Here is a 9,870-nt window from a genome sequence, read left to right as displayed (position 1 = left end):
AGGAGGGCGCATCACATGGAGGCGCTCCCCGCCCCCCGCCCGCGTCCGAGCGTGACGAGGTGGGCGGGGCCGCGGCGGCTGGGCGGGCGCCCGCGGGAGGCGGGGACCGGAGGGGCGGAGCCGCGCCCCCCTTTCCCCCTCCAAAGCGCTGCCCCCGGGCCGGATTCGGGGGGATCCCGGGGCGCGAGCTCCCGAGCCAACGCGCACGACCCCGGCCCACCTCTCAGTCCAGAGCCCCAGATACTGGCCCCAGCCCCCGCCATCCGATCCCTTCTGTGTGGACCGGGTGGGGGCCGCCCCCCCAACGGCGAGACAAGGTCCCGCACTCCCATCCGCTTCCGCCCGTTTGGGGCACCTAGCGTGCGGACGGATACGTGCGCAGCGCCAGTAAGCGAAGCCCTTTCTAGTCCAGCCGCTGTCGGGGGTAGTTGGGCGTCGCGGCTCTGGTCGCCATCCCACTCTCTGCCGACGCGCGCGGGAAGGGGTTCCCTGGCGCGGCCGGTGACAGCGGTCCCGACCGGGCCGAGTGCCCCTGAGCGCTGTCTTGGCCCCCGACCCCCGCCGTTACCGGGCCTCCCGCACCGCTGGGCGTGAGAAGGAAGCCCCCAGACGCCAGACAACCCATCCAGCCGTTGGAGGAGAGCAGCCCGCAGACCGACCGGGACCTATTTTTCTGCGTAACAGAGTCGCAGAGAAGGAGCCACGCCGTTTCATTTTAGTGGGACAGAGACCGAGAGACCCTCGCCCCCTCGGCTGGCGGTCCCACGGCGGGCAGGGACGCGCAGAGGTCACTGCGGACCGGCCGCTCCGCTCCGTGTCCCCGCAGTCCCGCCCCCGCCGCGGCCGCCCTCTCCCTGGGGCCTCCGGGATTTCCTCGGCGGCGTTAACCGCGCTGCGGGGAGACCGGGGTCGCTGCAAGGTCGGCGGCTCGACCTCCAGTCCCACCACCCCTCCTGGGGTCGCAAGAGTGCTGTGGGAGGGGTCCGGGTCTCCGCTGGCCTCCTGGTTGGTGGGCGGACACCCCTGGTGGCCGCGGCATTAGCTTTCACCCTCCCCTCTCAACTGAGGCACCAGGACTCCCTGGGCCTGGGGTGGAAGGGGCAGATCCTGGAAACCCCACCCCGAGGGGGCACTCCTCACGCCGCTCCCCCAGGACAGTCCGCCTGAACTCCAGAGGGCATGCCTGTTTCCCCCCATGTGCTTGGAGCCTGGGCTCCCAGCGCCCACCGCTCGCTGACCATCTGCAGGCCCAACTGTGCGCACTGGTGGCCCGGCAGGGCCCCCCAGCCGGCAGGAGTGAGGAAGGGGAGGGGGTGGAGGAGGCCAGCACAGCTTTCTGGGAGTTGGCAGGGGCACCGCCACTCTGCAGCTACTCTGGCCAGCGAGGGCTCTGCTGGCCCTGGGGGAGGCTCACATCCCAGAACGCATGGAGCTGCAGCCTCCCCGGATGCAGGGGCTGTGGGAGCTGGCCTCAGCTCTGTCCATTTCTCCTGCCGATAGCTCCCGTCACCCAGATCTGGGCAAGGAGGTGCAAGGTGGGTGCAGTGGGGCTGCTCAGAAGGGTGGGCCTGGGGACCTAACACGGTGCTCAAGGCTGCAGGGAGCGCCTCTTGCTAGCCTGCACTGGCTGACCCCTAGGAATGTCAGAAGCACATGTTCATTTTACCTCTACCGCCACCCTTGACGTGACATGGGTCGAAGCCCCAGGCCTTTTGCAGGTCTGGGGACAGGTGCTCTGTGGAGGGAGTGGTTGCCTGTTTCCAGGTGTCTGGGGTTCTGAGGGTCCAGCCTGAGCCCTCAGGGTCTGCTCAGCCTGGCCCTTTAGTGTCCTCAGAACCTGGGTGTGGACACCGGAGGGAGAGGTGTGGGTCCAGGAAAGAGAAGCCCCTTCTCCCCACTGGAGCCTCTGCCCTCCGCCTCTACCACCACGTGGACCTGGGGGATGACCCACAGCTGAGTCCAGAGCAGCCCCACGACCCATGAGCCCAGCTGCCCTTACAAGCACAGAGACACCCCGTTGACCTTGGGGCATCCTGGCTGGGTGTGACTGGGTGTGCCCATCACCAAGACAGGAGTCTAGGGGTCCGTGCTCGGCCCACAGTTTCCATGACCCCACTGACCCTGTGACCCAGGCCTGCACCACGTCGGAGGACAGAGGACAGAGGCCTCCGTGGGCCTCGCTGCCTGGCCCTCCTCCCCTCCTCCTCCCTCCCTGCGGGGTCGCCATTCGGAGGTCACCTGTGGGGTCATCACCTTCTTTCTGTCTCTGTCTCTGTGTGTCTGTTTGTGTTGTTACCCCTTTTAGACCCACCACACACGTAGCTGCCTCTTCAGTTCTCACATTTGTCCAGGCCCTGGGCTGGGGTTGGGGGACCCAGCAGGGTCTCAGACCCTCCTATGGAGAAATAGACAAGGTTGGTGACAGTCCCAGGTCAGGAAGACCGGCACTCTGGGAGAGGGAGAGGCCGAGCGGCTGTGGGACCTGACAAAGACTGGAGGGCGGGGGAGCCGCTCTGGGCGGGAGATGAGGGGAACGGCCTGGAACTGCCCACCAGCCAGGCCAGCCCCCATGGCAGGGAGGCAGCTCAGCTCACGGCCTCCGCCCAGCCTCGGGGCCACACCCCAGGTGGGCGCTCACGGCCCCGTGAGCACCCAGAAGAGGACCTGGGTTCCGGTGACCAGTGCCCCAGCCCGCAGTGGCCAGAGAGGCAGGAGCTGAGCGGGAGACATCCATAACAGCAAGAAAGGCCAAGCCAAGGGCACCCGCCAGCGTCAGCAGGCTGAAGACCCAGGAGGGTGTCGGGGTGGGGGAGCTGGGCGGCGGCACGCCGGGCTGGGCAGCGGGTGCCGGGAGCTGGAGAGGGGGAGGTGTTGCGACCAAGGGGTCAGCTTCGGGGCGTGTGTGTTTGGCCACGGCCACGTCTGGGCTATGGGACCCTGGCCGGCCGGCAGGACAGGGATAGAGCCCTGAGCTCAGTGCTCTGCGGGCTCTTCAAATGCAGAAGGCAGCCCCTGAGGGCTGGGAACCCCTGACCCAAAGCAGGGCTATGCCGAAGCCCGGGAGCACGTGGTGCTGGGTTTGAGACGCCACAGCGCCACCTAGAGTCCCCCTGCGGCCCCACGGGGTCACTACTCCAGGTGTCAGGAAGGGGAGGCGGCTGCCTTGCTCCAGCAACTTCCCCCCCACCCCAAGCGTCCTGGAAGCCCCTGCCTGGCTCCCTGCACTCCCTCCAGGGAGGCCTGGCGCCTGCTGGTCCCCTCTGTCCCGGGAGGACCCAGGATCACTTGAAGTCCTTCTTCAATCCTGGCATGGGGTCTGGCAAGGGGGTCGCAGGCCCCGCAGGAAGGGCTGGGACGGGCTCTCGGCACACATGGACTCACCAGCAACTTCAAATACAAACTTAATAATTTAACACGATGAATAATTCAGTCCCCAGCACCAGCACCACCTGTGTTGCCATTTTCCTGCTGGATTTCATCATTACTTGCCAGGTAATGTAACACGTGAAAAGCAGAAGCAAAGCAAAGCCGGGAAACCATCACTGCTGTTCCCCAGAGCTGGGCCAGAACGTCTCGGCTGTGTGTGGAGGAGACCCTGCGCGCTCCCCGACTCCAAGGCCCCTTCCCTGGCCACGTGGGCTCCCGAGGGCGCAGCTGCAGGCGCTGGCCCGGCCTGGGGTGGCCTGCCCGTTCCTCGGACTCCCGCCCCGTCCTGGGTCAGGGTTGTGTGTCGAGATGCACTCTTCTTCATCTCCACAGAGGCTGCTCCTCGAGTTCCTGAGACAAGGGGGCCCCTCGGTTACCACCCGGGAGCCCTGAGGAGCTGGCCTAGGATCTGGGCTCAGAGCACAGTGGTGGCTCCTGTCCCTTCAGTTTTTCCCTGCTCACCCCAGACCCCAGGCCCCTGATCCTTCCACCCCTCCCCATGGGGAGCGTGTTGGAAAGGGGGAGCTGTGGCTTCCAGAGAGGGCGGTGACCACGAGGGGCTGTGGCTCCCATGCCCCCCTCTCCTTCCTGACTGCTGCCTGGAGCCACCCCCCACCCCTGTGCTCCAAGGTAAAACTAGCAGAGTTCACAGGCCTGAAAGTGGGATTCTGCTTCTCACCGCTTTGCTGGGACGGTGGCAGCCGTGGCGGTGCAGGGCTGCACAGAAGCACCAGGGTGGCCTGAGCAACCGGAGGGCCTCGGTCACCAACAGGAGGCAACAGGGGGACGACGCGTGAGAGGCCATGCTTCTGAAGGCCTCTGCCTGGTGGGAGCCCAGGCCACCGGATGCCCTTGCCCCAGCCCTGGGGTCGGCTCACCCAAGCCTCACGTCGGGGTCTCCACAGGCGAAAGGAAAGGGGTGTCCAGCGGAACAAGCATCCATACCCAGGCTCTGGGCCCCTGACTCTCTGTCCAGTGGTCACTCCCTCTAACGCGTCACGTGACCCTCCTGGGGAGAGTTCCCTGAACTGCAGACCGGGTGTCCCTGCTCTGTGAATGCCCCCCACCCATCAGCTCTGCCATCTCCCCCATCCTACTCCAGAGGCCTCCTCCACCCCCCATGGGCTGCCCGGACCAGCCTCGGGGACCTTTCACAGGACACTCGGTCAGAGGCCTGGCTCAGGGCCCAGACAGAGGACGGCTGGCCTGTGCTGGTACGGGACCGAGGGAGGGTCTAGGGCCCCCGGGGTGTGCACAGGGCTCCCGCTCCGGCCGAGTGAGGTCTGGGCTGTGCCATCAGGCAGCTTCAGGTGGACGCAGTGCTCAGAGCTTCCTGCGCCCCGTGTCCCTCGAGGCCCCGAGGTGGCGGCACTCTGTGTGGCTCAGGCCATGACTCCCTCAGTCAGTGACCCAGATCCAGCAAGGACTGAGTCGGCGGACAACAGAGCTGGCCCTTGGGGGGAGTGGGCTTCAGGCTCAAGAAACCCTTCCCGGAAAGGCAGGCCATAGAGAGGAAACACCACCCAGGAGTGCCAACCCCCCCGGCCCCCGCTCCTCCCTCCAGTGGCACCCAGAGTGAGGCCAGGCCTGTGTGGGTCCCACTGGAGGGTTTCACACCCAGGAGGCACGGGGAGATGCCTGTCTGCTCAGTTGGGGAAGGGTCTTCCTTTGGTCCCGGGTCGTGGCCGTCTCCTGGCTGTGCTTGTGTCTGGGGGGGCCTGGCAGCCCTGGTCAAGCATCGAGGGGTGGCGGGGAGGGGCGGGCGGCTGAATCCAGGCCCCGTTCCCCTAGGCCTGGCGTAGGGTGGGGCCTCAGGCCTGCCCCAGGGGGCAGGGAGGCCGCAGCAGCCAGGCCTGTGCAGGCCAGGGGACTGTCCAGCCTGGAGCGTCAGAAGAAGCACCCCATCGGGCTTTCTTTCCTCTTTCCTCAGAACGCCTGCTGCTAGCTCATCAGTGCACCTGGAGCGGTCAGCCTGCAGCCCCGGGAGGGCAGAGGAGTCCAGGGCCCGGGCCAGCTTCTCTGGATCACGTCCACCACCTCGGAGGGGCCGACGAGGTGATGCAGGACGGCGACCCCTCATCCACTGCAGAGTCCAAGCCCCTGTTGTCCCCGTCACCCACCGGTCCACCGCCGGCCAGGGGGCTGTCCTGGTGCCGCAGGGGCCGCTGAGGAAAGCAGTCGAGGCGGCGCCTCTCAGAGAATTTGCTCTCAGACGCCACTGGGTAAGCGCCATGCAGAGAATCACAGAATCAAAACAGCGGAGCCGGAGAGACCTGGAGCCTGTTAGCGCGGGTGGCCAAGCCGGGCCTCGGGCTGAGTGACCCAGTGTCCCACGCTCCAGGCAGCAGCCCTGCAGGCGGGAAGGAGGTCTTGAGCCAGGTGGGGGATGGCTCGATCGTGCCTCCCAGGGCCAGGCTGCCCCCCACCCGGCCCCGTACCCAGGGGTTCAGAAGGGCCTGCGTCCCACACTGCCTCTTGGGGGTGAGAAACACCCGGAAGGTGTGATTTCCACATCTGTGCTACAGGTGCGGATGGCATGGCCCAGACGGGTGAGACCTGTGTCCACCTTACGCGGGTGGGAGCCCTGGAGGCCCCGGGAGCATTCCCCTCCCCAGAAGGAAGAGGCTGGGTAAAACATTCCATCCCTGAAGGACAAGTTAGTGCCAGGCATCACATCGGAATTACAGCATCGCATGCAGAAAAGGAAAAATGATAGAAATGGAAGGCGTCTCAGAGCACAGGGAGGAGCTCCCCGCCCCCCGCCCCCAGAGGAGCCCAGGCAGTCGCTGAATAAAGACAACTGTCACTGGGGAGCCGGGCTGCGCCATTGCTGGATGCTGCTTCTCGGGCCAGATAAGCAGGGGCACCGGGGTGGCCACACGTGCGGGGGGATGGGCAGCTCCCCAGACGCTGTGGAAAAGGCGAAGGGGGGGGTCTCCCTCGATCCGGGTTGTGCCATATATGGTCGGCGCCTTGTCTTGGCCAGTGCGATGGCCTGACAGCCTCGGGGCTGGCCCTGGTGCGGGCCGGGAGGCTCTCAAGGCCTTGGGCCTGGTGCCTCGCCTGCTGTCTGCCCAGGCCTGGCTAAGGGTCTGGAACCACTTCCTCCCCTCCCCCAGGCATCAGGGAGCCAGCCCTCCTACCCCTTCTTCCTGTCCTGGGGGCCTGGGTGTGGGAGATTCTCTGACCCAGGCCCTGCCCGAATCCGAGGTGGCCAGTGGACACAATCCTAGTTCAGGGCCAGGTGCCAGGTGTCCTCCATGAGAAGCAGGACCCTCCACCAGTGGCCCTTTAGCTGCCCAGCGCCCCACCCTGTGTCCGGGCTCTGCCCCCCACACCTACATACCCTCCCCCTGATGAGACTCCTGGAGGACCCCAGCCCAAGTCCCCCCAAATCTACCTGTCCCCCCACATGCTCACCCACAAGCAACACACCTGCTGGCCTCATCGTGCCACCCAAGGGGCCCCTCCTGCCCCCGTAACGTCCCCTTCCTGTCTCCCTCTCTCCTACTCCTAACGTCGCTTTCTCCTCCTAACACCCCCCGCCAGGTTGCCCATGGGGGACCCCCAGGGGTGTCCCCGGACTCTGCTGGTTGGAGCAGGTCTATAACTGTCCACAGCTGTGTCCTTGCTCTCAGGCCAGCTGCTCCCCAGTCTGGCAGACCCAGGCCCGCCCCTCCCTGGTAGCCGTGTTCTAAAGCCGTGTTCTTAAGCCGTGTTCTTGGGAAAGCCAAGGCTGGCCCCCGGGAGCAGGGGCAGGTTCTGACCCCAAAATTGGCCCATGGGGTCTGAGGGGGGCTTCCTGGTCCTGAAACATCGCTCTCAGGGACGAGGGTGCGTCCTGGAGGCACGAAGGCGGGTGGCGGGAGTGGGCAGTGCATCCACGGCAGCCACAGAGACACAGGTGTTTCTCCAAACCGCGGATGTCACCAGTGAGTCCTGAGGCAGCTCTGCGTGGAATAGCCTTGAAAACCTCCTGCCAAATGAAAGCAGCCCCCCCCCCCCCCCCCCCCGCAAGCCTCTCCTTACTCTAGGGATCCCCACACCCCCGCCCTGCCCAGTGGGTGCTGTCCTGCCCTCACACCAGGCCAGGAAGGGCCCTGCCCAGCGCAAGCAGGCGGGGCGACGTCAGGCCCCAGGGTTCCCTTCATATGAGACACAGTGCCCAGGTCTCATCCGCCGCCCAGCAGGTACTCCGGCTGGACAGGGGCTGTGTCTGTAACAGAGAAAACAGCAGATGCGTGTGTCTGTCTGTCTGTGTCCTCTCTGTGCCCTCCTGGCAGCTGAGGGCCCCCCACTCCCACAGCCCGTCACTCTGGCACAGAAACCGCCACACTGGGGAGAGATCTGTCACAGTACCGCAGCCCAGACAGCCACCATCACCAAGACAGGCCCGGGCTGGACCACCGGGCACAGGGCGGGGCTTGGCCAGCTCCTGGCAGGGCCCAGAGCATCTGGGGGCTGGGTGGCTGCAGAGCAAGGCGCCCAGGGGTCTGCCCAACCCCTCTGAGCCGGCTTCATACTGGACAGAGGGTCTCTCTCGGGCCAGGATTCCCAGCCCCGCACTCCACCTTGACCCCCCCCCACCCTGGGGAGAGGCGCATCTCCCAGGATCGTTCACAGGCCTGGTGACCCAGAGCTGGCCCGAGTCCCCTACACTCACCCCACGGGGCTGGGACAGGGTGATTCCTGAGGGTCTCTGTGGGGACTAGCACCTGCCCGGCTGCCTGGGGCTCGGCCCTGGGCAGGAAGGGAGGCCTGGTGGTGGAATCGCCACAGAGCAGGGGCCCCAGGTCACTCCAGTGCCCCGCACGGCCTGAGGGGATCTAACCCTGGGCCCCCCAAGTCAGAGCCTGGACTAGGGCCCCGAGCAGCAGTTTGTTCCTAAGGGCTCAGGAAGAGTGGCCTGGGCAGGCGAGAAAGCCCATGGAGGTTCGAGGCCGAGCTGGCCGTTCCTCGGGAGTCTTCCTGGGCCTGCTCAGCGGGCGCCGGGAAATAACTCACTGAGCAGATGAGTCCTTCCCACAGAGGGGCCTTTGCTGGGAATCCGGCGGGGGCGGGAGAGCCAAGCGCACGGGCCTCCTGCGCTGCCCACACTGCCCGAGGACCCCCAGCCCACGAAGGGGCCCCTGCGGCAGGGAGACGCGGAAGCGTCCTCAGACCCGCACTGCCCTGGGGTGGGGGTGGGGGACCGCCCCCAGGAGCAGCGAGGACCCGCCATCAGTGCTTCCTGATTTCAAGGACACGGCTTGATGGGCGAGGACTCACGGAGACACAGGACTCGATACCCCGGCCAGGACTCCAGGGAGGGGTGCACTCATTGCCTCTGGGACCAGGAGGGGAAGGGCGGGGGGCCGAGGGAGGTACTGCTGGGACCAGGGTCATGTCCCTTCGCGACACCAGTCACCCAGGCTGTCCGGCGCGTGCTGGGTGGGGTCCTCTACAGAACAGGGGGCGGCCAGACCAGGGGGTCCTGGGGTGAGGGATGGGTGGGCAGCACCGGGAGGCATGTACTGTGCTGGGTCCCTAATCTGAGCCAGTCTCCAGACCCGACCTCTGCTGAGGAGCAGAACCCCCCCAGGACCACGCCCGCTTCGAGTGGGGATGAGGCCAGCAGCGGCCCAGCACAGGGTTAGGGTTATAGGGTCATTCCCTGGGCCCCGAGGGGCTCACTGAAGGGGACACACATGGTCCTTGGAGCAGCCCTGCTCAGGGTCTGTGGACTGTAGGGATGGAGCCACTGGGGCCATCACCTCACCAAGACAGTAACTCAGAGCCAGTAGGGACGGCGGAGGGAGCGCCACACCGGAGACCCAGGGGCTACTGGCCCTGAGCCATGACCCAGAGCAACTGTGATGTGCAGTCTTGGGCCTGTTTAGGTCGTTCATTGTTTTGTTTTGCTTTTTAATAAATTTATTTATTTTTGGCTGCATTGGGTCTTCACTGCCGCGCGTGGTCTGTCACTGGGGCCATCACCTCACCAAGACAGTAACTCAGAGCCAGTAGGGACGGCGGAGGGAGCGCCACACCAGAGACCCAGGGGCTACTGGCCCTGAGCCATGACCCAGAGCAACTCTGATGTGCAGTCTTGGGCCTGTTTAGGTCGTTCATTGTTTTGTTTTGCTTTTTAATAAATTTATTTATTTTTGGCTGCATTGGATCTTCACTGCCGCGCGTGGGCTTTAGTTGCGGCGAGCGGGGGCTACTCTTTGTCGTGGTGCACGGGCTTCTCATCGCAGTGGCTTCTCTTGTTGCGGAGCACGGGCTCCAGGCGGGCAGGCTCAGTAGTTGTGGCACACGGGCTCGGTAGTTGTGGCGCACGGGCCCAGATGCCCCGCAGCATATGGAATCCTGCCGGACCAGGGTTCAAACCCGTGTCCCCTGCATCGGCAGGCAGATTCTTAACGACTGCGCCACCAGGGAAGTCCCACTGTTACTTAAAAG

The sequence above is a fragment of the Neophocaena asiaeorientalis genome, unplaced genomic scaffold (assembly GCF_003031525.2).
Source record: "Neophocaena asiaeorientalis asiaeorientalis breed wild unplaced genomic scaffold, Neophocaena_asiaeorientalis_V1.1 scaffold1211, whole genome shotgun sequence".
Taxonomy (NCBI): domain Eukaryota; kingdom Metazoa; phylum Chordata; class Mammalia; order Artiodactyla; family Phocoenidae; genus Neophocaena; species Neophocaena asiaeorientalis.
The sequence above is the reverse complement of the archived record's forward strand: the minus strand, read 5'-3'. Positions refer to the sequence as shown.